General features: G+C 34.3%; 1 pseudogene; it reads left to right on the top strand.

The window, feature by feature from the left end:
• The first annotated feature begins 1,118 nt into the window (after positions 1-1,118).
• LOC149224812 (protein LURP-one-related 6 pseudogene) lies at positions 1,119-1,916 on the top strand (annotated as a pseudogene).
• The last annotated feature ends 3,761 nt before the right edge of the window (positions 1,917-5,677 follow it).

A 5,677-nucleotide genomic window follows, 5' to 3' on the forward strand; every position in this document is an offset into this window, starting at 1 on the left:
GAACACTAATAATTTAATTTATATAAACACTAATAATTTAATTTATGTAACTGTGTTAATTTTTAAATTCAAACATATCTTTGTTATTTAATTTATATGGCGTCTTCATACAAAATAACTTACTCTTTACACTTTGAAGATAATTACTGGTTTTTAAAGTGTTGTCAGCCAATTTTTTTCTAGATAGAAATATACAGAATGTTTGAATTAATTTTATTTATTTATTTTTATAGTAGAAACAAATTCAGCACCATCAAAAATCCATAAAACACCTAAAAATCTCAAACCTACGACTCTAATTTACATTTTCAAATTCGATTGTTTACTAACCGAAAACTTCGTGTATTAGACTACCCTATTTTCCTGTTTTTAAATTGAAATTCAAATGAGAACCATATTGATTTATATTTATATTGACCGTGTCAGAGTTTACTTTGGAGGCGAGAGAGGTCTTCGCCGTGAATGAATGTGCCCATAAAACTCCCGAGGCTGGAGGATTTAAGTAATACGATTGTAGTTTGTGCGACAATTGGTTTCGAGCTCGGTCCGTGCGGGGGGTTTGTTGTTGTCTTTTCTCAGCCGCAGGACGCTTTTCTTGTCCATGCAGTGGCGACTTAGATGGTCCATGTCTCCGCGTTTACCGGCGCTGGACTTGAGAAAGGCAACTCCTATTTCAGACGAAAAGTTAATGCTCCGTCCTTACACTCACCTGACAGGAGCTTGACGTCACCGCGACCATTGATCATTGGCATGCATCCATCTCTCCTCACCCAGTTCCGGCAATGCGTGTTCTTGGCCGCCTCCAGCGCCGGTGTTCTTACCCGAGTTGTCGAACGGTTCAGCGTAATTAAATCAATGCATGTAGTGCGCTCAGATGCACTGATAGTAAGATAGTAATCACGGCATTAATGTTATTCAAATAATGAGCCCATTTGAATTCAAATTCAAATTTGAATTTAAGCGCTAAAAATTCAGCGCTCATCTATATTTCAGCAACCACATTCGAATTTCTTCAGAGCTTCGTCAACCGGAAAAATCGCACATCTGTATCTCGCGCGGTCATTTCAAATATTTTCAAAAAGGCCGGCCCGCATAGAAAACAAGAAAAACAAGAAAAGATGAATAGAAACAGTTCTGCTCCTGTGATTATTCTTCCTGTGGTTAGCAAACAGTTCTGCTCCATTTCACAAACCCAATTCATTGTGAGGAAGAGGCCGTGTGTTGTTAATGGTGGCGGCTTTGTGGTCACTAATTGCGGAGGCAACGAAGTTTTCAGAGTGGAGGGATGCGGTCCAATGTTTAAAAACGAAGCTGTTCTCAAAGACGATGAAGGGAATTCCATACTCGCCCTGAAACGCAAGGTTATATGACTGGAAAACACCAAGTTCATTTTCAAAATTTATAATAATTGTGAAAGTAATAAGGATGTATGTATGCCATTTCCAGGTGGGTCTTGTGGAGGTGCTCTGCTTTCGAACTCAATGGAAAGGGTTCGTGAAGGACGAGATTATAGATGAACACCAGAAACCCATTTTTAAGGTCATCGCTTCGGCCGTGAGTTGTTGCCAGAAGGACGACCCCATTAAGGTCTCCCTCACAAATTCAGAGAAGAATAAAAGGGGGTGGGACTACAAGGTTGTGGGTAGTTTCACTGAACGAGACTGTGGCATCTACGATCATTCCGGTGCAATTGCTGCAGAGGTGGGCCCATTATCTTTCTCTTGCTTTCTGCTTATTATTCAGATAAATGATCCAAATATTGAATGGTTTGCAGGTGTTTGAATACTGCATCTACGGATTCGAAGGACATATACAGCGTTGCAGTGGGAGCAGGAGTTGATCAAGCATTCGTTTTTGGAGTGATTGCTATTTTTGACAAACTTAGTGAAGAAGATCATGGCTACCCACAGTATTAACATATACTCCTTGAAACAAACTGTAGATAAGGAATACTCGGTTGTAATCCTTGAAACAAACTGTAGATAAGGAATACTCGGTTGTAAAGCTGTTGCCATTTAACCTAACATTTGTAGCCATTTCTGAGTAGGCCGTGTTCTGAATTTTTACATTAATGTAATGCGCTCTGGAATTATCTGTTATAAATGTTAATAAATTACCAGAATTTGATGGGAATTGGGGTAAATAAATATCGTAACCAGGCGAGTACGGTACTTGGAGTTGAAGTTTTGTAGATATTGATTGGTATAGGAAGGAAACAAAAGTTTTGAGCAAAATATAATACAAATCTCTATTACTAAATTTACAACTAAATGTAAGACACTTTCGTGATTATTTTTACTTCTAAACAATGGACAACTTCCGATTTATGGAATAAATCCATCGTTGTCTCAGAAAATCGATTCATTTCAAATGAAAAGAAATAAGCCTGCAGAGAACATTACTATAACAAATTAATCTACATGCAAACCTGTAAAGTGTAAACGTGTTATCTGAGAAGAGACCATAAAAACTCTCAGGTTTATATTTGCATAAAAAGCTGAGCTAAATATGAAAGATCTATCTCTCTTTTAAAATAAAATAAAAATATATATGGAAATATTATACATCATCAATATGTCTATATATATGATATTGATTAAAAACCAGGTTTCCTGGCCTCTAAGATTCAGAGGTATCTAACCTAAGTGAAAACTTGGCATCTAAGATCCAGAGGTATATAACCTAAGTGAAAACTTGCTCTTTAATACATCACCAACAAATCATTCTAAGAGGTGTGATTTTCTTTATAGTGATGACTCAACTTGTATTGGCACATAGCAGCCAAAAATGATTGTCTTTGCAATTAACTGAGTTATCATAAAATTTTCCACTTAAGAAAAATATTCTTTTATATTAAAATAAAATATTTAAATATCAATGTTAATTAATATATTTTAATATCAATTACATAAGTGGAAAAATATTCTTTTATATTAAAATAAAATATTTAAATATCAATGTTAATTAATATATTTTAATATCAATTACATATATAAAAAGAAGTAAAAAATTAATTATAAATAAAATATTTGAATATTCATCTTAAATAAAATTAACTTAAATCTATCTTAATTTGTTATTTATCAAATCCTTTCTCTAACTGCAAACTTATTTTATAATGGAAATCCCTAAAGGTTTTTGATAAAATTGGATGGATCTAGACTAATTTCTTTTTTATATATGTATCTTTGTGTATATATCATGTATAAACTATGTGTGACCATGTGTGAAATTACACACATCTTTCATTTTGAACAACACACTAATAAACTAATAAAATGTTTTAACTATAAGTTTTTTTTTTTTTTTTTCAATTGCTTTATATGATATATACATAGTTGACAATTATTTTATTTATGGTAGTTGTTTTTTATTTTATTTTTAATATATTTCAATAAATAAGTATGTTTATTTTTAATTTTTATTTTTTTTTTCCTTGTAGCTGCCATTAGAAAAAATAATTATGAATACAAAAATTCAGTTACTTCATAATAAAGAGATCTGTGATTCATTCATTTCTTAACATGAAATTGTTTTTAATATATTTCAATTTATTTTTGGTTTTTTCTATATCTACATTGTTTTGAGCATGAAAGAAATTACACCTTATTCATACTAAAATGCAATCTCTCAGGGAAACAATTTGACATATCTAGAAAGAAAAAATAATTAAAAATAAAAAAATGAATTCTCCCTCATGCTGGTTGTATGATGTGCCTTTTGGTACAATAATTTGACACATATAAAAAGGAAAATTAATAAAGAATAAAAAAATTCATCACTTTATAACAATGACATGTGTAAATTATTGAATTCTTAATATGAAATTGTTATATATACATTGTTTTTTTAAGTGAATATTTCTATTTTTGTCAATTTCAAGTTGATTGGAAAGAATTACACCTCCTTTATTTTCAACTACTTCATAGCAATTTATTCAATTTTTAATATAAAATTGATATTTAATATTTCTTAATTGTTATGTCAAATTATGTTAGCTCTAGTGGTTTTGTGAACTTGTTTTCCTAGATACGTGGGTTTAAATCTAGGGAGACGAAGACATGATAAAATATGCTAAATGTTCATGAGAAGTAACATTATTTTATATGAGATTTAAAGAGATATAAAGTATTTAAAAAGTGAAAAAATCTTACTTTTCACTTTTGAATCCAAGAAAATTATATAATTTTTATACTTTAAAAAATATTTTTACTAATGACATAAATAAACTATTATTTGAATATGTGTGAACTATTTATTTTGTAAGCTTGGTAGATTCTTCCATTTTCATTAATATATAAGCAAGTTACAACCACATAAAACTGGTTAGGTGGCCTCAACTTGCCTAGTGCGAAACCAAGTTGTTAGCCACTTAACTGCATGATAAGCCATCCAATAGAAAAAGGTGATAAGTCTTTCTACCCAAGCTGTATAAGTTTGTATATCATGTCCTTGCCCATACTCTATTTTCCTATGAACATATATGACTTCAAACTGAAAAGTAAAATTTGTCTACATATGTACTAATAAAAAATTAAAAACTAGCTAACATCATTAATCATCTGGCTCAGTAGAGGTGGATTCAAATGGAGCCAGATTCTTGGCACTGGAACCATGCATTACTCTCTGTGAGAAAAGACATGGGAAGTGTTTCTCGATGTGGTCGAGGAGTCCATCCAAATTTTGCATTTGGAATTGTAGCTTCTGGAAATCTTGTTTGTAATTAGGGAAGTCTTGCACTGTTGTTTCCATGCTCACTGAAATTTGCTCTCGGGCCTTGCCCAGGAGGCTTTTCATAATTCAATAGAGGTGCAGGGTTTGTTTGAACTAGGTCACCTGCCCTCGAGTATACACAAGGTCCGGCACCATCGTGTGCCAATACTCCATCTCTATATCTGTCACGCTCGTTCGACAGTTCAGGTCGTCTTCCCATTCCTCCATCAAACTTATAATCTATTCATTGGTCCCCTCTCGATATGCATTGGCCTCTTCATTAATGAGGTTGGCGACTGGTTTCTTGCCACGTCCCACACTAGAGGAACTAGTATCTTCCTCTTGCTCAGCCGCCTGATGCCTCCTACCTCGGCCCCTAGCCTTCACTGCCCTTGCCATGAAAACACAATCTTGGTGCTTGGTAATGAAATGGGTGTTGGCAGATCCCTATGCAGGTGAGGGTGCGAGCCTAGAATCCATTTGCACCTAGGAGAGCCTACCTTACTATGCACCTGCCATGGGAGAAAGAAACCATAATTTACTTAAAATTAAACTTCGTCTCTCCGCCACTCACAGACCCTGTAGGTAATCGAAGTCCTCCAACCCACCCAGGCATGCAATCTCTTGACCCCCAGGCCCATTTTCATAACAACCAGAAACAAAATTTACGAGCCCATCATAGCCAGCTTCAGCAACATTATAACAGTTCCCAAACCTAGGGCGACACAACACCTCAATAGTGACCCCGCAGATGCTTCAACATAGGCTATGGGTGCAAAGCCTAGAAATCCAACAAACCAATTCATTACCATGCCGGTACCATCAGTTATGCAGGGATCCAGGTTTCCATTCAATTCCATAAAAAACAGTAAAGCAGACCCTAAATGTAAAACTGACAGCGACCCAATCCCAGACCCCCTGGTCTTCGAACTAAGCCAGACAACAACATTCCCCAGGGTTGACA

Source organism: Pinus tabuliformis, chromosome Q, assembly GCF_031772625.1.
Source record: "Pinus tabuliformis cultivar Carrire ecotype Pingquan chromosome Q, CPIR1, whole genome shotgun sequence".
In the NCBI taxonomy this organism is placed as follows: Eukaryota; Viridiplantae; Streptophyta; class Pinopsida; order Pinales; family Pinaceae; genus Pinus; species Pinus tabuliformis.